General features: G+C 52.7%; 1 long non-coding RNA gene and 1 other non-coding gene across 2 annotated transcripts in view; one reads left to right on the top strand and one right to left on the bottom strand.

Moving 5' to 3' along the window:
* LOC127042661 (uncharacterized) overlaps positions 1-24,298 on the bottom strand; it is a 170,543-nt gene that overhangs the window by 88,247 nt on the left and 57,998 nt on the right. The gene's annotated exons all lie outside the window — the stretch shown is intronic.
* TRNAK-CUU (transfer RNA lysine (anticodon CUU)) lies at positions 21,890-21,963 on the top strand. Its single transcript has one exon. It is a non-coding gene; the product is annotated as a tRNA-Lys (tRNA).

Below are 24,298 nucleotides of genomic sequence, written 5' to 3'. Positions count from 1 at the left end.
CCACTGCCCCTCTCCTGCACCCCCTTCACCCCAACCCCTTCACCCGCTCTTTTGTCCCCAAACCCTGCGCCCCCTCCTGCACCCACGTGCGGACAGTGATCTGTGTGCATGGAGCAGCTAGCATTGCTCCTCCCTGGGATGCTGCTCCTCCGGGTATCCCTAGGGGCTGTGGGGGTGTGGAGATGAGAAGTGACGTCATCCGAGCTCCCTGCATCCAGGTCACTTTCCTCAGCTGGGCTGCATAAGGGGAGGGCAGAGAGCAGCAGCTTCTGATGCTCCCCTCACAGCACAGCCCAGGTGGGGAAAGTGACCAGGACGCATGGAGCACATAGTGTTGCTCCTAATTCCCCCCAACCCTCTATGGGCCCATGGAGGAGCATTGGGGCAGGGGAGAGCAGTGAGCACCTTTGCACTGCCACACGGTGCCCTTTGACCCCCTGGAGCCTTGGGTGGCTGCTGGGGGCCCAACCCCTACTGCCGGCCAGGCTCCCCAGCACAAGCAGCAGAAAACACAGGGAGACTGGCCCCACACTGAGCAGCGGTAGCTTGGGCGGCACGTAATGGAGGTCGGGGGGGCTCAGTCTCCCCAAACCTTGCATCACCAAGGGGACAGTGGGGCCCATGACTGGGACCCCGGCCAAATTAGTCCACCCTGCAAAAGTCTCCCCTATGTCAGCCCCAGGGCTGGAGGAACTCCCACTCCCTGCTACGGCCCAGGGGCTGCAGCAGGGGTACGGAGCTTCTCTGGTCTCAGGGCCGCAGCGGGGCAGGGGTAAAGGAGTGACAGGGTGGGGCTGGTGGGGGAAGGGGTGGAACAGAGGTGATAGTGGATGGTTCTATGGGTGGAAGGGGGCAGAGCCACAGACAGAAGGGGGTGCATGGTTCTGGTGCTGGGGCCCCCACACTTGTTCTCCCTTTCCCTGGGCTTTGGCATCACTAGCCCCTGCTTAGCGAGTAGGGTTCAGTGGTCCCCATAATGTGGGGTATGACTCCTAGGGAGACACAAAGGAACATTCATGGGGGCACCTCAGGGCCTGAGTCAGCCCCCATGGAGGGCAGGGAGGAAGCACCACTCAGCCCCACTCTGTCCCAGCTCTTCCCCAACCCCACCCTCAGTCTGGGCCTCTGGCTCCCAGCCCAGCGATGACCCCCTTGCCCCTGTCCTCATCCCTCTCCCCAGCAAGCAACAGCCCCACTCCCAGCCCTGCTTCTCGACCATGGCTTCCGAGGGGCCACAGCCATGGCTAAGAGGGCACAATGTGAAATATTTAGGGATCACAGTTTTAGCGTGATGTCCTCAATCCTTCTCTGCAGTCCAATAAAAGCTATTCCTCACCCATCTACCCCTCCATCAGGATGGACTAGGTCTATTCTGCTGCCCTTCACTCATAGAGGAAGGAGAATAACATTTTATTCCACTCAATCCTAAAGTGATTTGTAACCCAAGACCATCCCAAACTGGTTATTTTGGGGAAGCGGCCCCATCATGCTGCATAGCTAGGCAGAGTAGGTGTGTCTATGCAAACACGGTCTGTTCCTGAAGTCTTTCCCCAGCTCCTCACTAGATGTGAGGGGGGAGCTCATTCAGACCCTGCTTACGCTTAGTATTTAAAAACTCCTTAGTGTCCCTATCTCTGTCGGCCTTAGATTTCTCCTCCTGTCCCTTTTGTTACAGCTCAGATAAGGTGGCCCAGTGGTTAAAGTGAGGGACTGCTAATCCATTGTGCTCTGCATGCATGGGTTCAAATCCCGTCCTCACTGGATCCATTTAGTCTTGACTCTTCCTTTATAGACAACCATCTCCCCACTTGGTACAATAACAGACACAACAATGTTGCTTCTTGCAAACAAAAACCTTCTCAGAAACTCCAACACCCCCCCCTCCCCGGCATTAAATAAAATGTCTAAATCCCAGATTTCTAAAAAATGTCTCTAGTTCTGTATTTCGTAGTTTTTATCTTAAAAGCTAATGTTTCCTCAAGCTGAATAAGGCAACGCTTCAAAGGCAAATGTTAGAAATGGTAGGGGAGAAATAGGAAAGGAAAAAGCCCCTTTTCTCAGGAGATACAAACTCGACTCCCTCCTGTCTCTATCACCAGTGGATTTTGCCTCCCTCCTTCTGAGGTGTAAATAAAATAAAGAGGAGACAAGGTGGTTTGGCACAAACAAAGGTAAGTGTAGTCAGGGTAAAGGTACAGAAAGCTGGGGGAACAGGGGAAAATGCAAACTTAATGAATACAATGAAACAGTGACTGGGTTTGGGAGCTTAACGCTCAGGCCCATAAACCCTCCCTTGGAAACTAGAAAACACTAAACAATGCCCCAACACAGAAACCTTTCCCCACTGTTCAGGTGCAGTGGATCCCAGGTGCCGGCGCGACGCCCAGGACCTTCCACTCTCCCGCTGATTTAGAACCGTTGAGGAGGAGCACTGGGGAGTCCAGACGACGGTTGGGTTTCGTTGCTGGCACGGAGGCCCTCTGGGATGCTGGACACCAGGAATGCAGGACGGCAGGAATGGGGGTGACAGGCCTCCTGTTCCTCAGTCTCACGGTGGGACCCAGGGGGTTCTTCACTCTCCAGCTTGGGAGCACTGTGAAGACACGACCGTGGACGGGTGACTCAGAGATTCCCTCCTTCCTCATCACTGCACAACTGTTATCTTTTGTCTGAGCCAGGCAGAGTTTATCTTCATCACGTTCTATCCATCCACTTCTCAAAGTGTCATGTGATGAAGCATTCTCCGTTGTCTGTGCTTGGAGATGATGCTTTGACTTCTTTAATCCTCTATCAGAGTCGCTATGAGTGGAGATGAAAGTGTCAAAGACCTGGGAGAGGAATTCAAATGGATCCCAAACACAGTGCGATCATTGGGAGTTTAAATCCCAGGTTCCATCTATTGGCAAAGCCACTTCTAACAAGGTAGCTGTTTTGTCCCCCATTATGGCACAAGTTTGAAATATGGGCAGCATAGAGCCAATATTCATAACATCAACTACAAAAATGATACACATCTAGAGATAGCATCATTCTAATCAGCCAATCAGAACCTCTCCATAGACCCCTTACAAAACAACCTTTCTACAATATTGACTGCAAACATAGAACAGTGGTCGCAACGGTGATCTATACAGTTACAGATTATGTCAATAACGTCACAGGAGGTGACATGGCATCAGTGAGACTGATATTGGAATAGCTTTCAGTTTTGGTGTCCTCATTTGAAAAAGATGTTGTGAAATTGGAGCTAGGGCAGCAAAGAGCTACCAAATGTTCTGAGGGCTGGAGAAAAATACCTTCTAGTGAGCTATTGAAAGAGCTCAACCTGTTTAGCTTATGAAAAGAAGATTGAAAGGTGACTTCGCTGAAGTGTTGAAGTGCCTTAATGGAGAGAAAAGATTGGTTATTAAAGGGCTCTTGAATGGAGCAGAGAAAGGCATAACAAGACCCAATGATTGGAAGGTGAAAAGAGACAAATTCCTATTACAACTAAGGCACAAATAGTCAACAGCGAGGATGATTCACCACAGGAACAAGCTACCAAGGAAAGGGGTGGATTCTTCATCTCCTGATGTCATTTAATGAAGACTAGATGCTTTTCTTGAATGTGTTTGCCCCCAAAGTAGCTCTTGTGTCATACAGGAGGCCTGTGACATGCAGGGGGTCAGATTAGATGATCTAATGGTCTCTTCTGGCCAGAAAGTCGACTAATTTCTGAAAAACTGAGTGTAGCATTGGGAGCAGCGTCTGATGTTTTCCTGTCTAGCCGGCTTGCTGACTAGAATGAACGCTCCTTGAGTGGGGTGATCCACAGGGAGTAGCTCAAACCTCCAAAGGTCCAGGCCAGGGGCAGGACATTGGCACAGCAAAGGAGGGATGTGGCAGTGACATCACAAAGGCCTTTTGCAGGACCTAAGACTTATTGGTCCAAGGTGGTGGGGAGGTGGTGACCTCACAGAGAGATGCTGACATCAGCAAGGCAGGACAGGGGTGAGGGGCCAGGGAAACCTCAGAGACCCCTGTGGCTTTGCTTCAGCAAGTCTCCTTCTCCAGGTCTCTCTTTGAGGACTGAGAGAGTATTCGGGTTCACGGACGTGAGCACCAGGAGGAACCTCTTTCCAGGTTTCTCCTTCCCTTGTAGTGATTTTACTAGAAAACAGCCGTCCCTGTTTAGAAGGTAAGAGCCTCCTGGAGGTTTGAAAGCTGTTCAGTCTGATCCATCTGGTGACAGGTGAATTCGAGGCATGGAAAACACGAGCTTAAGGAGGCAGAATTTTATTCTGCACCTGGGATTTTGTCCCTTAGAATCACTGGGGACATTAGGGTTTGTCCTTTTTGTTTCACCTCTTCCTCCATCGCTCCCTCCCTCCTTTCTCTTCTCTTGCTTCCTTTGTCCTTTTACCTGTTCCCCTCCCAACACCAGGAGGGAGGGGGAGAGAGAGAGTGTGTGTGTGGTTTTTTTAGTTTTTTGCAGGGCAGTGCTCTGCAGTTCTCACTGTGGGAGGTCTACCCAATAATGTGAGGCTGAACTATTGCTCGGGAAGTGATCCCCAATGGTGACCTGGGCCATCCTTTGGGCTCTCTGGTGAGATCCCTCAGCCTCCCATCCTCAGTCTCTACCCTGATTGGCTGAGCCGGGGGTTATTGACAGGGAGGAGACTCAGTTCCTTGTTTTTCTCTTTATAAGTCAAAACCAGTTCTATGTTTGATGAATTTTGCCGCTTCTCTGCATTAGTTGTCTCTGAGCAGTTCATGATTCTCTCTAACACTGCAGTTCTCCTCAAATACTTGCTGAATAGTTACTGTCACTGTTGTTGGTCTGGAGCTCATCTGAGAGCACTTTATTCAGGTCATTCAGTGTCTGAAATTCAAGATCCAATGTGTAGTTTGAAAATCAGGGCTCTTGGGTCCTATTCCCAACTCTGCCTCTGACTGGCTGTGTGACATAAAACAAGTCAATTCTCCTTTCTCAGCCTTAGCTTCTCCCTCTTTCAAGCAGAAATAATAATGATCCGCTCTTACCTGCCTGACGGTGGGTGGAGGATGGGGATCCATTGGAGAGTGTCACTAGGAGTAGGGCATAATATGAGGTGTCCTATCACGTTTACTCAGAGCAGATTAACACGTAATAGAATAGCTGAAATAGTCTATTTTATTTGCATTTTTTTATTTTGAAATTGTTAAGAGCAGCAATGACTTAGCTCAGACTGAAGCATCTTATCTAATGTTTGAGATCTAAGTGTCTCCTCTTTGTGTGCAAGGAGACAATTTAACACACTCTGACAAAGAGGAGATGCTTTTGTTTTGCAATACAATATTTTTGCAAAGAACTTTCATCCCACTTGTTATGATTTTGAGAAACAAACCGGATTAGCCTGAATGGGATTTTCCCACAGAAATGGATTCAATGAAATTTCCCCACCATCTCGATTCCTGAGCTCTATCCCTGCCTCTGGGGGGGTTATTGTCTGTTAGAACAGGAGTCAGGACTGGTGGCTTCTCTTTCTGGCTCTGCCACCACCTTACTGTGTAGGCGCTTGGGTAGGTCACTTCCCTTCTCTGCACCTCAGGTTCCTCCCATCAGTCCAATGGGAACAGGGACAGTTCTCAAACTATGGGCAGTTGTGAGCCTGAGTGAGATAAGGGGCGTTAAAGCCCTCTGTGAAGGAGAAAGGGGAGTTTCACAGTGTTTAGCACCAAGGAATTCTAAAGTTTGCTAAAATGCCTAGTCTATGGAAACAAGAAATGGTCGGGGCCAATCTTTAACCAGTGCCTTTTTAAAAGCCCATTCAGGGATGTGAGTCCCTGTCTTTCAGGTACCTGGGGTTCTTTGCCAGCATGAGAGAAGAGGTTCCTGCCTCCTTTTCTGTGGCCTTGACAAACCAGGTGCTGTGCCCCAGTTCTCGTCTGAGATCCCTGAAAAAGAACATCTTCCCATCCATGAACAAGACAGGACCTTTCTCTAAAAGGGGAACAAAGAGACCCCTGAGACTTACAGACTAGCTAGCCTCACTGCCATTGCTGGAGAGATACTGCAATACATTCTTAAGCACTCAGTTTGTCAGCAGCACCTACAGAATAGTTTGGTTCTTAGGACTAGTGAGCATGGATTTGTCAAGAACAAATCATTCCAAACCAATCCTCTTTCCTTCTTTGGCAGGGTTTTGGGCCTGGTGGAGGTGGGTAAACAGTAGATGGGATCTAGCTTGGGGTTGCTAAGGCCTTTCACACAGTCCCGTAGCACATTCTCACAAGCAAACGAGGGAAATGCAGTCCAGCTGTAATCAGTGTAATGTTGGTGCAGAGCTGGTTGAAAGCCCAGACTCCAGGAGCCCTTCTCCATGTTTGGCTGTCCAACGGAGAGGGTGTACCTAGTGGGTCCGGCAGGGATCAGTCCGCGGTCCGATACTATTCAATATTTTCATGAATGATTTGGAAAATGCAGTGGAGAGCATGCTTCTAAAATTTGCAACTGACACCAAGCACTTAGGAGCACAGGGTTGGAATTCAAAACGCCCTTAACAAATTGGACACTTGGTCTTCTTGAGCCAAACTCCATGGTTGGGCCCCTCTCTCTAGACTGGGCTGAAGTGAAACCCCAGAGCCAAACACTCCTCCCAGGTACTGAGCTCTGACCTTGAATGGTCAGATGCTGCTTAGCACTGTCAGAGCAGCTTTTGCTGGGGGATTCTCCCAGCACTTTCCAATAGCGGGAAAGTATGAAATCCCCATTTGACTGCTGGGGACAGAGCCCTAGAGTGTGGAGCAACTTGCCGAACGTCCCCCCAGGAAAAGGAAAACAACCAGCAGTGGAACCAATAGGAAACCCAGCAATGGAACTCAGGAGTCCTGGGGGTGTGCTAAGGTGTCCTGATGTCCCGATTTTATAGGGACAGTCCAAATTTTGGGGTCTTTTTCTTATCTAGGATTCTATTACCCCCACCCCAGTCCCGATTTTTCACATTTCCTGTCTGGTCACTCAAGAGTGTGCACATGTGTGGGTCCCAGCTGCCTGCCCCCTTCATTAAAGCAGATGTGCATGGTTACTGCCCTGGGAACTGCAGGGCACCAGTGGACATGGAGTTGGCTGGAGGTAGGGTCTGGCTGCAGGCAGGGCAAGGGATGCGGGGCTGGCTGGCTTCAGGCTGGGGGGTGCATCAGGGGTTGGCTGGAGAAAGGGTAGGGGGTGCGGGGCTGACTGCAGACAGGGGGTGCAGGGCTGGTGCAGGCTGGGGGTGTGTGGGGGCTAGCTGGCTTTGGGCAGGGCCACAAGGGGGAGCGGCAGGAGTTGGCTGGAGACAGGGCAGGGGGTGTGTCAGGGGCTGGCTGTGGGGCTGGCTGCAGGCAGGGCAGGGAGGATGCGGCTGGTGCGGGCAGGGCAGAAGGTGCAGGGCTGGATGGCTGCGGGCAGGGCAGGGCAGGGGGTGCAGGGCTGGCTGCAGGCAGGGCATGGGGCAGGGCCCGTGTAAGGATGTTTCATGCCGTAGGCGAAACTTCCACCTTGCGCCCTCCTCCCCCGCGCCCCCGCCCTAAGGCGCCCCACCCGTGGCAGCTCCCACCTCCACCCTGAGGCGCCCCTCTTGTGGCAACTCCCCCGCTCTGCCCTGCAGCACCCCCCCTCGCCCCAGCTCACCCCTGCTCCGAGCACGAGCACCCCAAGCGCACCGTGACCGCTTCACTTCTCCTGCCTCCCAGGTTTGCGGCACCTAAGCCTGCCAGGTAGTCAAGCACCCTCCTGTGAGCCACAGCAGCCCTGACACTTGACAATAGAGGCACCTTAACCCCTGAGTTCCTTCAATGTGTCCCCCTCCGGGGTCCAGCTCTGATCACCAGATACTCGGGGCATGTCTATACCACCTGCCGAATCGGTGGGCAGCGATCGATCCAGCGGGGTCGATATATTGCGTCTAGTGTATATGCAACACATCGAGTGCTCTCCCCTTGACTGCTGTACTCCAGCTTGGTGAGAGATGCAGGCAGAGTCTACGGGGAGCTGCAGCAGTCGACTCACCACCACTGTGACATTATAAGTATAATCTAATATCTCATTGAAAGGTGACAGGGCCAGAAAGAGTTAATTAACTCACCTCACCGACTGAGCTGACCCATGGGTGAACCTTAAGAACTGCTTAGCAAGATATGTAAATGAACAGAGCTTTGAAATGCAAGTCTGCATTGTTAGAAGTAGAAGGGGAGATTTTTGTTCAGGTCTTGTGATGTAAGCAAACAAGTCTTGTCTGTTGCTATAATTTTAATTCAAAGAGCAAAAAAGGAATATTAACATTTATGATGGTACTTGAGTGAAATAGTATTATTGTCTATGTGTCTCTTTGAAGGTTGTGGTAACCTCTATTTGAACTGTTTAATGAATAAATTACCCTGTACTAATTGCCAGGATGTTTGGAAGGAGAGCTAAGCCTATTGTTTTCTCAGGCCGAAAGGCTGCTGGAAATGTATAAGAAGCCTGGGACACGATCCTTCTTCATCTCATATCTGCTTTGGCTTTCAAGACGGGGAAACCTTAAGCCACAAGGATTGTGATCCCCAGTCACTGACTGGAGCCACCCTGAATATGGAAATTGGACTATAACCTATGGACTATTTCAAAAAGGACTTTTGGCTACTACAAGCTCACCTCTACTATGTATCTGAACCTCAAGAATTGAATTCAAGTCTATATGTCTATTAATCTTTTAACCAACATTCTCTCTCTTTTCTTTTCTAATACATTTTAGCTTACTTAATAAGAATTGGCTATAGCATGTATTTTAGGTAAGATCTAAGTTGTAATAGATCCTGAGTATGTGGCTGATCCGTTGGGATTGGAAGAATCTTTTCTTTTATATGATGAAGTAAGATTTTCAGGAATCATCATCATATCTGACAGGTGTGTCTGGACGGAGGCCTGAGGCTGGGTACTTTAAGGGAACTGCGTGGCTTAAACTTCAAAGTAACCAGTGAGGTACTACAGAAGCTGCTTTGTGCTGGCTTGGTAAATCTAAGTATTGAAATCACCACCAGCATTTGGGATTTGTCTGCCCTGTTTTGTTTGCAGTTTACCTTGATTAAGTGACCTCAGCTGGTTCCCACAGGGAGCACCGTCACACCTACATCCAGGCTGTAGGGGTCCGAGGGATCTTAGGGGCCTTGAGGTGCACAGATAACTACGTTCAGGCCATAGGGGTCCCTGGGGGGCTTAGAGAGTTTTTGGGGGGACACAGATACCAATCTCCAGGATCTAGGGGTCCCAGTGGGGTTTAAGGGGTTCATGGGGGGCATAGATACCTACGTCCAGGTTGGAGGCATCCTGGGAGTCTTAGGGGATTTTTGGGGGCCCAGGATACCTGTGTCCCGGCTGTAGGGGTACCAGGGGGTCTTAGGGGTTCGATTGGGCACAGATACGTATGTCCAGGCTGTATCGGTCCCAGAGGCAATTAGAGGTTTTGTGAGGGGCACAGATATCTACATCCAGATTGTAGATGTCCCGGCGGGGGGATAGGGGGGTTGTGGGGGTAGAAATACCTACATCCAGGCTGTAGGGTTTCCTGGGCGGTTAGGGGGTTTCTGAGGGGCACATATACCTACGTGCACATTGGAGTGTCCTGGGGGGCTTATGGAGTCTATATGGGGCACAGATAACAATGTTCTGGCTGTATAGGTCCCTGGGGGGCTTAGGGGGCTTGTGAGGGGGCACAGATACCTAAGCTCAGGATGGAGGGGTCTACAGGGGTCTTAGGTGTTTGGTGGGGGGGCACAGATACCTACGCCAGGCTACGGGTGTCCCGGATGGGCTGAGGGTCTGTCATGGAGTGTGGGGGAGTCCGGTCCTGCACCTCTCTTCCTGGGACACAAGGTGACTCTCAGCCAGCCAGTAAAACAGAAGGTTTATTGGACAGCAGGAGTGAAGGATACAGCAGAGTTTGGAGGCACAAGCAGGACCCCTCAATCGAGTCCTTCTGGAGGTTCAGGAAACTTAACTCCCAGTTTCGGATTCCCTGAATTCCAACCACCTAGACCAAAACCGAAACTGAACTAACTCCCTCCAGCCGGCCCCTTCCTGTGTCCAGCTTCCCTGGCAAAGGTGCTGACCCCCTCCCCCCTGCCTAGCTCAAGTTACAGGCTGAGCACGTGTCCGTTCCTAAAGTCACCCCTTGCTCTCCCATCCCCCACACAGACAGTCCCTACTCCATCACAGTAATGCCCAGAGCATTTCCCTCATGGAGCAACAGTGTCACCGTGTGGCCATGCAGGTTAATGCCCAGAACATTTCCCACATGGAGCAACAGTGACATTGTGTGGCCACGCAGGGCAATGCACAGAGCATTTCCTGCATGGAGCAGCAGTGACACCCTGTGGCCACGCAGGGGAATGCACAGAGCATCACACCTACGTAGAGGCTGTAGAGATCCCTGCTGGGGCTTATGGGTAGTGAGGGGCACAGATAGCTACGTCTAGGCTGGAGGGATTCCGGTGGGGATTAGGGATTTCATAGGGGACACAAATATCTACATCTGGGCTGGAGAGGTCCCTGGATGGCTTAGGGGGCTGTGGTGAGCACAGACACATACGTCCAAGCTGTAGTGGTCCCTGGGGGTTTAGGGAGTTGGTGAGGGGCACAGAAACCTATGCATGGTCTGGAGGGATCCCTGGAGGAATTAAAGAGTTGTGGTTGTGCAGATACCTATGTCCTGGTTAGAGGGGGCCCTGGGGAGCTTAGGGGTTTGTGTGGCATACACATAGCTACAACCAGGCTGGTGGGGGACCTATGGGTCTTAGGGGGCTTGTGGGAGGCAGAGATACCTATGTCCAGGCAGGAGAAGCCCTGGTGAGGGCTTAGGGGGTTCCTGGAGGTCACAAATATCTACTTCCAGGCTGGAGGGGTTGTGGGGGTATTTGAGAGTTGTGGGGGGGCACAGATACCTATTTCGAGGCTGTAGGGGTTCCAGGGTTGCTTTGGGGCATTTTGGGGTACAGATACCTATGTCCATGCTTTAGGGTCGCTGGGAGGATCAGTGGGTTTGTGAGGGTGCACAGATACCTACTTCCAGGCTATAGGGATGTTGGTGGGGCTTAGGGGTTTGTGGGGGGCACAGATACCTTCATCCAGGCAAGAGGGTTCTGGGGGCCTTGGGGGGGGATGGGGGGAGCTCAGATAACTATGTCGAGGCTGGAGGGGTCCCATCGTGGCCTAGGTGGTTTGTGAGGGGCACAGATACCTGCGTCTAGGCTGGAGGGATTTCGGGGGTCTTAGGAGGGTTGTGGGGTCTGAGATACCTATGTCTAGCCTGGAGGGGTCTCGGGTAGGATTAGGTGTTTTGGGGGGAACAGATACCTACATCCCGATTGTAGGGGTCCCTGGGTAGCTTAGGCGCTTTGTGGGGGTCACAGATACAAACATCCATGCTGCAGGGGTCCTGAGGGTCTTTGTGGCTCTGTGGGTCACAGATACCTACCTACAGGCTGGAGGGGTCCTGTGGCTATTATGGGGTTTGTGGGGCGTACAGATGCCTACATCTGGGCTTGCGAGTTCCCTGGGGGGCTTAGAGGTTTGTGGGGAGCACAGATACCTTTATCCAGGCTAGATGGGTCCCGGTGGGATTAGGGGGTTGTGGGGAGCACAGATACCTATGTAAGCAGAAGCAAGATGAACTCTACCTTGACATCTGGTGGTGAATTATGGAGAGTGTTGAAAAGAATTTCAAGGACTGATCGTGTTTGCATTGGCACACCCACCCCTCCTGACACAGCAACGACAGCCTGGGATGGCTGCTTTGGCAGCTGTGGTATCCCCGGTTTATTTGTTGTTGGGGCATGACATGTGGAGTGTTGTCACCCTGTTTGTGTGGATGAGGAACTGTGAAACTGCTTTGAGACAGGGATTCTCACCATCACTTGAGTAGCACTCGCTAGACAAGGGAGTGAGCTCCTTCGGTGAACCAAAAACATGAATTGCACTTTCTTCTCTTTTAGCAGTTGAAGAGTAAAGCTGAAATTTGATTCTTTTAACAATTGAAGTTTTAGGTTTGTCAGCTGAAATCACTGGAGAGCCTTATTAGCCAGTAAGAGAGTCTGAAGTTATATTGTGGAGCAGAGCAGCTGACAGAGAGAAGCAGTTTGTGGGATGGTTGGAATAGCCCACGGAGTGAGGTGAGCTGAGTAGTTTTTTAGGACAGCTAGAGCAGATCACCGGTCGGCTGGCAGAACAGAGTAGCTGGAGGACCGAGCTGAGCAGTTCATGGGGAAGGCAGAAGCAGAACCCCACAGAGAGGCAGGGCAGTCAGCAGTGGACCACGTAAAGTGCTTCTTTCTACCCAGGCTGGCAGGGGGAAAAACCCTGCAGATAGACTCTTGAACTCTGGGGTTGCGCAACTGTGGGTGATTTTGGGGTTGCTGGACTCTTGAAACATTTGAGGTATTGGACTTTGGAGTCTTGGGGTGATTTAGGGATTGCTAGACTCAAGAGCCCAGGGAAAAGGACACGGCCTAATTGAGGTGTTTTCCCAATTTAATGCTATGTTGTTTATCTCACGTTATTAAACATTTTCTGCTACACCCAGACTCTGTGCTTGCGAGAGGGGAAGTATCGCCTCTTTGAGGCACCTAGGGGTGCGTATGTAAAATTTTCCCATGTCACTGGGTGGGGGCTCGAGCTGGTTTGCATTACGTAGTAGGGAAGGGACCCCTATGTATTGAACCCAGTCCTTGCTGCTATTAATTCAGCCTGGCAGAAGGGTTCCACCTACATGCAGGCTGAAGGGGTCCCTGGGAGGCTTAGGGGGTTCGTGGGGGGCACAGATACCTACGTCCAGGCTGCAGGGGTCCCAGAGGGGCTTAGGGGATTAGTGGGGGACACAGATATTTATGTCACGGAGTGTGGGGGAATCCGGTCCTGCACCCCTCTTCCTGGGACACACAGTGACTCAGCCGGCCAGTAAAACAAAAGGTTTTTTTGGCCAACAGGAACGAAGGATACAGCAGAGCTTTTGGGCACAACCAGGACCTCTCGATCAAGTCCTTCTGGGGGTTCAGAAAGCTTAGTTCCCAGTTTGGGAATCCCTGAATTCCAATAACCCAGCTCCAAACCAAAACTGAACTTACTCCCTCCAGCCGGCCCCTTCCTGTGTCCAGCTTCCCAGGCAAAGGTGCTGACCCCTCCCCGCTGCCTAGCTCGAGTTACAGGCTTAGGTCCTATCCCTCACCTTACGTCACTCCCTGCTCTCCCATCTCCCACACAGATAGTCCCTACTCCACCAGGGTCCCTACCCGTGGGGCCCCTAACCCTGGCTCCAGGGGCCCTACCCCTGTGCCCCTTACTCTAGCTCCAGTTGCCATACCCATGGGCCCCTAACCCGAGCTCCAGAGGCTCCATCCCTGGGGCCCCGAACAATAGCTCCAGGTGCCCAACCCATGGGGCCCATAGCCCTTGTTTCAGGGGCCCTACGAGTGGGCCCCTAATCCTAGCTCCAGAGGCCTTAAGCGTGAGATCTCTAACCCTAGCTCCAGGGGCCCCACCCCTGGGACCCCTAACCTTTGATCCATCGGCCACATCCCTGGGGCACCTAACCCTAGCTATAAGGACACTGCCCAAGGGGTCCCAAACCATAGCTCCAGAGGCCCTACACGTGGGGCCCCCAACGCTAGCTCCAGGTGCACTACCCCTGGGGCCCCTAACGCTAGCTCCAGGGGCCGTACCCATGGAGTCCCTAATCCTAAATCCAGGGGTCCCATTCGTGGAGCCCCTAACAGTAACTCCAAGTGCCCCATACCTGGGGCCACTAACCCTAGCTCCAGGGGCCCTACCCATGGGACCCGTAAAACTAGCTCCAGGGGCCTTACACGTGAAGCCCCTAACCATAGCTCCAGAGGCCCTAACTGTGCGGCCCCTAACCCTAACTCCAGGGGCCTTACCCGTAGGGCCCCTATCCCTAAGTGCAGGGGTCCTTCAACCTGGGGCCTCTATCCTTAGCTGCAGGGGCCCTACCAGTCAGGCCACTAACGCTATCTCCAGAGGCCCTTCACGTGGGACCCCTAACCCAAACTCCAGGGGTCCTACCGCTTAGGGCCCTAACCCTAGCTGCAGGGGTCATACCCATGGTGCCCCTAAACTTAGTTCCAGGTGCCCCATCCCTGGGGCCCCTAACCCTAGCTTTAGGGACCCTGCTCGTAGGGCCCCAAACTATAGCTCCAGGGGCCCTACCCATTGGGATCCTAACCCTAGCTCCAGAGGCCCAACCCTTTCCTGGCTGGACATGTACGAAGGATAAAACATACATCCTAAATGAAACAGTCTGACTTTTTATTATGGAGAAAAAACAAGTTTTAAAACGTTTATATGTTGGAGGACTTGGCCATACAGTATCTGAGGCTGAACTGCAGGAAAGATTCAGCAAGTCTGGAAATGTAACAGATGCGGAAATTGTTATCAGTAAAGATGACCAGGGGAACACTATGAAGACTTTTGCTTATATCAACATTAGTATTTCTGAAGCAGATCTTAAAAGATGTATGTCTATTTTAAATAAACCTCTCAACCCAGCTACAGGGTTCTACCCCTGGGGCCCCTAACCCTAGTTACCGGGGCCCTACCCATTGGGCTGCTAACCCTAACTCCTTAGACCCTACCTGTGAGGCCCCTAACCCTAGCTCCAGGGGCCCTAACCGTAAGGTCTCTAACAATTGCTCCGGGGGCCCTACCACTGGAGCCCCTAACTCTAGCTTCAGGGGCCCAACCCGTGGGGCCCCTAACTCTCGCTCCAGGGGCCCTACCAGTGCGACCCCTAACCCTAATTGCAGGGCCCCTACCTGTGGGCCCCTAACTCTAGTTCCAGAGGCCTTACCCGTGAGACCCCTAACCCTAGCTCCAGGGGCCCTACCAGTGGGACCCATAACCCTAACTTCAGGGCCCCTACCTGTGAGCCCCTAACCCTAGTTCCAGAGGCCTTACCCGTGAGACCCCTAACCCTAGCTCCAGGGGCCCTACCACTGAGGCTCATATCCCCAGCTCCAGAGGATCTACTCCTAGGGCTCCTAAACCTAGCTCCAAGGATCCTACCCATGGGACCCCTAATGGAAACTCCAGGGGCTCTAACCCTTGAGGCCCTAACCCTATCTCCAGGGGCCCCATCCCTGGTTTCCCTAACCCAACTCCAGGGGCCCTACTCGTGGGGCTTCTTCCCCTAGCTGCAGGGGCCCTACCCACGGTTCCCCTAACCCTAGCTCCAAGAGCTATACCCGTGGGACCTTACCCTAGCTCCAGGGGCCGTCCTCGTGGTGCCCCTAACACTAGGTCCAGAGGCCGCACCCCTGGGAACCCTAAACCTAGCTCCAGGGGCCCTACTTGTGGGAATCATGATCCTAGCTCCAATGGCCCTACCTATGGGACCCTAACCTTCGCTTCCGGGGCCCAACCCCTTGGGTCCGTTACCAAAGATCCAGGGGCCCTACCCCTTGTGCCACTAACACTATCTACAGGGGCCCTCTCCGTAGGGCCCCTAACCCAAGCTCCAGGGACCCGACCCCTGCATCCCCTAACCCTAGCTCCAGGGGCCCCATACCTGGGGCTCCTAACCCTAATTCCATGGGCCTTACCCATGGGGTCCTTAACACTTGCTCCAGGCACCCTGCCCATAGGGCCCTTACCTTAGCTAAAGAGGCCCTACCCGTGGGGTCCTTAGCCCTAGCTCCAGAGACCCCACCCCCTGGAAACCCAAACACTAGCTCCAGGGGCCCCACCCACGTGAAAACTAGCCCTAGCTCAAGGGCCAAGTCCCTTTGGCCAAAATCCAATCTCCAAGGGCCTTAGCCATGCGCCCGCTAACGCTAGCTACAGGGGCTCTACGCGTGGAACAACTAACCCAATTTCCAGGGGCCCTACCCATGGGGCCCCTGTCCCTAGCTCCAGTGTCCCAACCTATGGGACCTCTAACCCTAGGTCCATGGGCTCTACCCCTGGGGCCCCTAACCATAGCTCCAGGCACCCCACCACTAGGACCCCTATCCCTAGGTCCAGGGCCCACCCCTAGGACCCCTAACCCTAGCACCATGAGCCCCAGCCCTGGGGCCCCTAACCCAAACTCTAGGGTCCCTTCCTGTGGGGCCCCTAACCCTAGCTCCAGAGGCCCTACCCATGCGACCATTAACCCTAGCTATAGGGGCCTTACCCCTGTGTCTCCTAACCCTAGCTCCAGGGGTCTGACCCCCAGTACCCCTAACCCTAGCTCCAAGGGCCCCATCCCTATGGCTTCTAACCCTAGCTCCAGGGGCCCAACCCATGGGAATCTAACCCTAGCTACAGAGTCCTTACCCGTGGGACCCCCAAACCTAGCTCCAGGGGCCCTACCATTGGGGCCCCTAACCCTAGCTGCAGGGGCCATACCCGTCGGGCCCCTAAACCTATCTCCAGGCACCCCACCCCTGGGACCCTTTACCCTAGCTTCAGGGGCCCCATCCCTGGGGCCCTTACTCTAGTTCAAGGGGCCCTACCCATGGGGCTCCTATCCCTAGCTTCAGGGACCCCACCCATTGGGCCCTTAACCCTACCTTCAAAGGCCCTACTTTTGTGACCCCTATCCCTAGCTCCAGGGGGCATACCCCTTGGGCCCCCAGTCCTAGCTCCAGGAACCGTACTCGTGGGGCCCCTATCCCTAGTGTTAGGCCTGAATAAAGATATTGCAGACAAAACCAGGTATGCCAACCTGACCAAAGTCAGGCTAACAGAGGTTTTTGGGTAATTCCTGAGTGGAAAACACTGAGAAGCAGCAGCATGTCTCACAAGCGCTGGGAAAAAGTGAGATAAGCGAGAAGCTGCATTCCTGGCATAGTACCAGATGTGCTGTGTTAGGGCAGCTCCTTCGAAGAACTGATAAGAGCCCTAGTTTCCCAGCCTCCTTGTTTTCACTCCCTGGTTTTTTTCTTTGTTTGTTTTTAACTCCCCTACATTTCTAACTTTAGGTATGTATATATACTAAAGGTGTCTAGTTTCCAGTTGTTAAAAGAAGGGAGTGGGTTGCTCCAGTGAATAATTTATGACGTGACAGAACTGTCTATATAGGCTTATACTAAGATTTAAAGAGTGGGCTGGTTCTCTCGGGAGACGAGCTGCTCTATATTGATGCGTGCACATGTCAATAAAGAGCTTTTGATCGGACCTTGCTGGTGTTGCCTGTCTCTCTCGCGGTCAGACAACTAACTTTGCCATCTGGGGGTTAGAGTCCCTGATATTAGCTCCAGGGGCTCTATCCCTGGGGTCTCTGACCCTATCTCCAGGGGCCCTACCCGTGGGGACCCTAATCCTAGCTCTATGGAACCTCCCCATGGGGCCTCTAGCCTTAGCTCCATGGGCCCTACCCGTGGGGACCTTAACCCTAGCTCCAGGAGCCCCATCCTTGGGGCCCCTAAATCTAGCTCCTGGGCTCCTGCCCGTGGGGCACCTAACCTTAGCTCCAGAGGCCCTTCCCTTAGGATCCCTAACCCAAGCTCCAGGGGCCCTATTCGTGGGGCCCCTAACCCTAGCTCCTGAGGTCCTACCTGTGGGAGCTCTAACCTTAGCTCCTGGCTTCATGCCCATTTGACCCATAATCCTAGCTCCAGGGGACCTACCCGTGGGACCCCTAATCTTAGCTCCAGGGGCCTTACCCCTGTGGTGCCTAACCCTACCTTCAGGGGCCCTACCCGTGGGGCCTCTAACCCTAGTTCCAGGGGCCCCACTCCTGGAACCCCTATCCCTAGCTCCATGGGCCCCATCTCTGGGGCTCCAAACCCTACCTGCATGGGCCCTACCCCTGGGTCCCCTAACTCTAGCTTCAGGGGCCCTACCAGTGGGACCCCTAACCCTAGTTCCATGGGTCCCACCCCTTGGACCCCTAACCCTTGCTCCAGAGGCCCCATTGCTGGGGATCCAAACCCTTGCTCAAGGTGCCCTGCCCATGGGGCCGCTAACTCTAGCTCCAGGGGCCCCACCCCTAGACACCCGAACACTAGCTCCAGGCACCCCACCCCTGGGACCCCCAACCCTTGCTCCTGTGGCCCCGTCCCTGGGGCTCCTAGCCCTAGCTCCAGGGTCCCTACATGTGGGAACCCTAACCCTAGCTCCAATGGCCCTTCCCGTGGGGCCCCTAACCCTAGCTCCAAGGTCCCTTCTCGTGGGACCCTTAACCCTATCTGCAGGCCCTGTACCCCTGGGTCCCCTAACCCTAGCTTCAGAGGCCCTACACATGGGGCCCTTTACCCTAGGTCAAGGGGCCCTATGCATGGGTCCCCCAAGCCTAGCTCAAGGGGCCCTATCTCTGGGGCCCCTAAACCTAGCTCCAGGGGCCCTGCCCGTTGGACCCCTTTGCCTAGCTCCAGGGTCCCTTGAAACACTTGGGAAAATGTGTTTGACTGTTCAGGCATTGGGAGCTCAGCTAAGAATGCAAATGCTTTTCAAAGACTGCGGGGACTGTGGGATCGCTGGAGTCCTCAGTCTCCCCTCCCTCCCTCCATGAACGTCCATTTGATTCTTTGGCTTTCCATTACGCTTGTCACACAGCACTGTGCTGAGTCCCGGCTGTGGACTCTGTCTATCATAGCCTGGAGATTTTTTCAAATGCTTTGTCATTTCGTCTTCTGTAACGGAGCTCTGATAGAACAGATTTGTCTCTCCATACAGCGATCAGATCCAGAACCTCCCAGACGGTCCACGCTGGAGCTCGTTTTGGGTTTGGGACTGCATCGCCACCTGTGCTGATCAGAGCTCCATGCTGGGCAAACAGGAAATGAAATTCAAAATTCGCGGGGCTATTTCTGTTTACCTGGCCAGTGCATCCGAGTTCAGATTGCTTTCCAGAGCGGTCACAAGGGTGCACTGTGGGATACCGCCCGGAGGCCAATACTGTTGAATTGCGGCCACACTAACCCTAATCCAACATGGCAATACCGATTTCCGTGCTACTCCCCTCGTCGGGGAGGAGTACAGATATCGGTATTAAGAACCCTTTATATCGATATAAAGGGCTTCATTGTGTGGACGGGTGCAGGGTTAATTCGTTTTAATGCTGCTGAATTCGGTTTAAATGCGTAGTGTAGACGAGGCCTAAGAAAGCGGCTGTTTGACCTACAAACAACGACAAAGTAAGACCTGCAAGAGCAGCCTTTCAGTTCAGAGGCCTGATAATAAGATGTTACTAATAACTGATGAAAGAGTTACAAACGACTCAAAACCATACTCAGAACAAACCAAATGGGAACACAGACAACACCATTTTTCTTTGCTGCTCTTCAACCACGATATTCTCCCCATAGGGAGGTCCATCGCTCCTGGGGGTTCAGTGCCACAGTAACAGGGTGATGTGTGCAAGGGATGGAGGAAGCTGCTATTCCATCTCCCTAGTCCAAAAATCAGTTTAATAGCTAGTCCTGAGATAGAGGAAGTATCAGTTATTAAAGTCATAAGAACTTATTTAACATTGTGATTCCAGCCAATGTTAAAATGATCTAACATTCAGGTTAATAGAAACATTTCTAGTCCTCTGCATAGAACGCTCAAATGATGCAAAAATAGCAAGTTTGCTTTAAAAAGTCATAAAAGGGGTGTCATCCAGAATCTGACACTTGGTGAAACGTAAGTCTAGAACACACAACCAGTTTGGGGATTGTGCTCTGCTTCTTAACAATCTGCCCTGAGGTTGCCACTCACAGTCACAAGCTACTCCAGATGGCTGCGGCCCTCTCATGGATCAGTAACTGGTTAGCAGCTTGGAAAGAAAGAGTACTACTAAGTAGTCGTTTTTGCAGTGGAAAAGGGTAAATAAAAGGCTTCCAAAGTATGAGACGAGGCTACAGACATTAGGGCTGGTCAGTTTAGACAAGACCGTAGAGCACCAGTTCTCAACCAGGTGTCTGCCAAAAGAAACCAGGCTTGACCCACATCCCCAAGCCACCAAGCCTACCTGCCTGCATTGAAGGGGGAGAGAAAGGGCACAACAAAAAATTGCAGCATCAATGCAGAAGAGAGAACTCTTCCCCTGCCATTATCAGTAAGGGTTGCCTCACAGCCACTGACTCCCTGAACAGAAATAGCAAAAGTCCAACCACAATTCTACTTCCTTTCCACTACAAGAGATAATGGGTGGGAGCTGCTCTCTTGAGACTGTCCAGCTGCTGCCCAGGCACATGGCAGACAGAGCTTGGCCCGCAAGCTGAGGGTTTTGATCGCTTGAAGGCCCAGAGGGAAAAGAGACAAGTGCTCGTGTATCAGAGAATGGCTTTGATCCCTTGACCTCTCGGTTATGGGCCCAGCACGCGTCCGCTGCACCACTCTGCTGGCTCTTTAATCCCCCTGCCACCCAGCCACCTCTATCTGGATTAGTGCCTTACAAGCTCTCACGCTGGCAGGCATATGCGCCGGCTGCTAGGCAGCTGCCCGGGTCACAGGCTTTTACAGCTTCTACAGGGTAAAAAGGATCTATTTGGGGTTTGGACCCCATTGGGAGCTGGGTAACTGAGTGCCGGAGACGAGAGTACTGCTTAAACTGTTTTCAATTAAGCCTTCAGCTCGTGGGGGATGAGGTTCAGCCTTTGATCCGTGTCTGCAGCAGGCAAGCGCCTCTGGCTTAATCGGCCCCCACCCTGCCCCCGCTGTATTAGCAGACTAAAACCTGGAGCAAAGGCACACGCCATGCAAGGGAACAGGAGCCGGGATCTCGAACAAATGTCAACATTTTAGTAAGATGACGTTCAAAGAAGAAAAAGGTGTACGGTACAGCATTTAGGTGTAGAAGTTTCTGGTGATCAGGGAACAATGTACAGATTACCCAGGGGGTGCGAAGTTCGGTTTAAGATCGGGTGGCATAAGGAATACAGAATCTGCAATAGCCCTGACTGGGGGTAAAAGGTTAACGTACAGACACTGAGTTAGGAGGGTATGTTGTCCATGTGAGGGCTACGTTCAGGTGTGGAGTTTAAGAAGCGGGTACGACAATGAGAATGGATTCACCCGCATTTGGTGAGTTTTAACATTCAGTGTTTTTTAATCTTTGCCACAATCTAGTTTAAGCAGGGTCGGTATGAACTCTACCCTGCCATCTGTGGGTGATCTGTTGTAAAGGCCTTTGGGGCTGATGTCATTTGCATGGTTACACCCACCCCAGATTGCATGAGGGGAGTGCTTGTCCAAATGGTCATTTCAGCTGCTGTGGGATCCACCATCTCTTTGTTATTGGGGCAGGAGTAATCAAGTGTATTTTCCTGTTTAGTTTGGATCAAGGAGAGAGTAACTGTACCTGGCATTTGAGGCCTGAGAGCTTGCCCCTCGCCTGGAAAGGACTCACCATTAAGGGGTATGGGTTCCAAACCCCCACCCTCCCCAAGTATGTGGGAAGTAGAAATAGATGTTTGTTCTTGGTCTGATTGATTTTGTGTCTGGTGTCTAAAGACAGAGGAATTTTTGAATATCTTTAGAATTGTTGTTAGTACTGAAATTTCTCATCTTAAAGTTATGCTATTAGATTTTTTCTACAGTATATTTTGGTGCTGAAAGGTAAAAGGTTGCTCTGTGTGTGCTGTTATGGAATGAAGTAACAAAGGTTGGTTGCAGAGAGGGTGCATGTGCCACAAAAGTTGTGCCTGTCCCACCCCAGCTGTGGTCCCAGAGTCCAGAATTTGCATAAACTCACCCCCTTACCTGTGACTAACAAGCTTGCCCTGCTAACTCTTCCAGCAAAACAGGCCAAAGAAAGTGTATGCAAGCCCTGTCCTGCAGCCCCAGTACTATTTTCGGTTCCTTCCCACAGATCTTTCACTCCGCACCAGTCCAGTTCCTTGCTGTTGCTTGTCCAACCACTGCATGCATGTGCTAGACCGGACCCTGAGCTGATTCCTGACTGTTGTGCTCCATAGAGCCTGGCCTGTCTGTGTCTCTGTGGTGCAATGGGTCAGCACGTTTGGCTCTTAACTGAAAAGATGGTGGTTCAAGCCCACCCAGGGACAGTGATAAGCCTGTGCTACTTCTTTGCTTTCCTGCGGGCAGGGCCGGCTTTAGGCCAATTCAACCAATTCCCCTGAATCGGGCCCTGCTGGTGCACTGTACTAGGGTGGCCCAGCTTCCCCAGGGGGCAATTTAAAGGGCCTGGGACTCCCAGCAGGGACTTGAGCCTCAGGCTGTTTAAATTGCCACCAGAGCCCCACTGCTGGAGACTTGGGGGCTATTTAAAAAGTCTGGGGCTCCCCTTGCTTCTACTGCCCCGGCCCTTTAAACAGCCCCCGGAACCCCGCCACTTCCCCAGGGCTCCCGCGGCTATTCAAAGGGCTGGGGCGGTGGAGGCAGGGGAGCCCCAGGCCCTTTAAATAGCCCCCGAGCCCTGCACTGCTGCTGCTACCTTGGTGGAGGAGGGGGCACTTACCATACAGGGTAGGCTGTACCCTCTGTACCCGCACCCCTGCCACAGCCAGCCCCTGCTGCACCCCCTGCCCTGCCTGCACCAGCCCCGCACCCCGTGCCCTGTCTCCAGTCAACCCTTGCCGCACTCCCCTGCCTTAAGCCAGCCAGTCCCACACTCCTCTGTCTCCAGGCCTGCCAACACCTGCGCACTCCCCTGAGGCCCTGCCTGAAGCCAACCAGCCCACTCCACCCCACATCCCCCTGCCTGCTGCCAGCCCCTGTCAGCAGCCAGTCCCACACACCCTGCCCTGCCTGCAGCCAGCCCATTTGCAGCCAATCCTGCACAACCTGTCCTGTCTGCAGCCAGCCCCGCACACCTTGCCCTGCTTGCAGCCAGACCCTACCTCCAGTCAGCCCCTGCCCTGCCTCCAGCCAGCCCCATGTCCACTGGTGCCCTGCAGTTCCCAGGGCAGTAACCCTGCACACATGCTGCAATGAGAGGGGCAGTGAACAGCTGTGACCCACACATGTGCACACCTTAGGGTGACCAGACAGCAAGTGTGAAAAATTGGAAAAGGGTGGGGGGTAATAGGATCCTATATAAACAAAAGACCCCCCAAATCGGGACTGTCTCTATAAAATCGGGACATCTGGTCACCCTAGCACACCCCCAGGGAGTGGCGGGGACCCACACATGTGAAACGGAGCTCATTTCTAGTTCAGGCCCATCTTTTTAAAAAAGAATTTTAGGTAGGGTTAACATACATCCGTATTTTCCTGGACATGTCCAGCTTTTTGGTTCTTAAATAGACCATCTGGGAGAAAATTTTAAAAATATGGATGTATGGTAACCCTATTGGAACAAAAAATACATACTGTGGCACATCCCTTAAATCAGAACTTTTTACAGGGAACCGGCTGCTAAGAAATGAAAGGCTTTTATTTACATGATTTTTTTTTTAGTCATCCCTGCCGGGGCCCCGCCGAATATGTTCGAATTGGGCCCCGCACTTCCTAAAGCTGGCCCTGCCTGCGGGGAGCCTCAAAGGTCCCATTTTGCTGCCTCTTGGCCTCAGTGCGTTCAGCTAGTGGCCCGAAGACCGGGCTGGATGTCATTCAGAAACCCATCTCCCAGCAGCTATTCCAGAGGCTCAGGTTTAATCCTCAAGGCCGAGCACAAAAACTTTCAGCCAGGAACATTTCACTCTCTCCTCGCCTCCGCCCAAGTGGCAAAGGAGAAGCAGACGAGACACGCCGGCTCAAAGACTCCTCCCTCCCACTTCCCTGTAGGCTGTGCAAAGCTCTTGGCCTGCCTCACGCCTTGTCAGGAAAGCGCGGCCATGCTACTCACGCCTGAGTCACGTCCGCAGCCTGGCCTGCCCTGGCTGACAGTGTGCAGAGCCACGCCAGTCAATGGCAGTTTGAGTCAGGAGCCTAGGCTCTTTCCCCTGACAGCCACACACACAGCACTGCCTGGTGTCCTGAGAGCCTCCTTCCTGTTCTCCCGCAGCACACGTTGCCTGCCAGTGTGGGTGGGAAAAGGGGACCAGGAAGTATTGCAGCCTCATTCCAGGACAGGAGGCCCTCACCATACCCAGGCCTGCCTCTTGCCTTCAGTCCAGGTAGCCTCATGGCCTAGGCTCTTGGTGCTCTGCTGGTCACTGCCTTGCTGGAAGGCCCTGAGGGAAAAGAAGCAAGCACACATGTAGCAGAGGATGGCTTTGATCCATTAATCTCTGGGTTCTGGGACACGTGCTGGGTCCATAACCCAGAGGTCAATGGATCAAAGCCATTCTCTGATACACGAGCACTTGTCTCTTTTCCCTCTGGGCCTTCAAGCGATCAAAACCCTCAGCTTGCGGGCCAAGCTCTGTCTGCCATGTGCCTGGGCAGCAGCTGGACAGTCTCAAGAGAGCAGCTCCCACCCATTATCTCTTGTAGTGG

This window comes from Gopherus flavomarginatus, unplaced genomic scaffold (assembly GCF_025201925.1).
Source record: "Gopherus flavomarginatus isolate rGopFla2 unplaced genomic scaffold, rGopFla2.mat.asm mat_scaffold_86_arrow_ctg1, whole genome shotgun sequence".
Lineage (NCBI taxonomy): Eukaryota > Metazoa > Chordata > Testudines > Testudinidae > Gopherus > Gopherus flavomarginatus.
The sequence above is the reverse complement of the archived record's forward strand: the minus strand, read 5'-3'. Positions and strand labels throughout refer to the sequence as shown.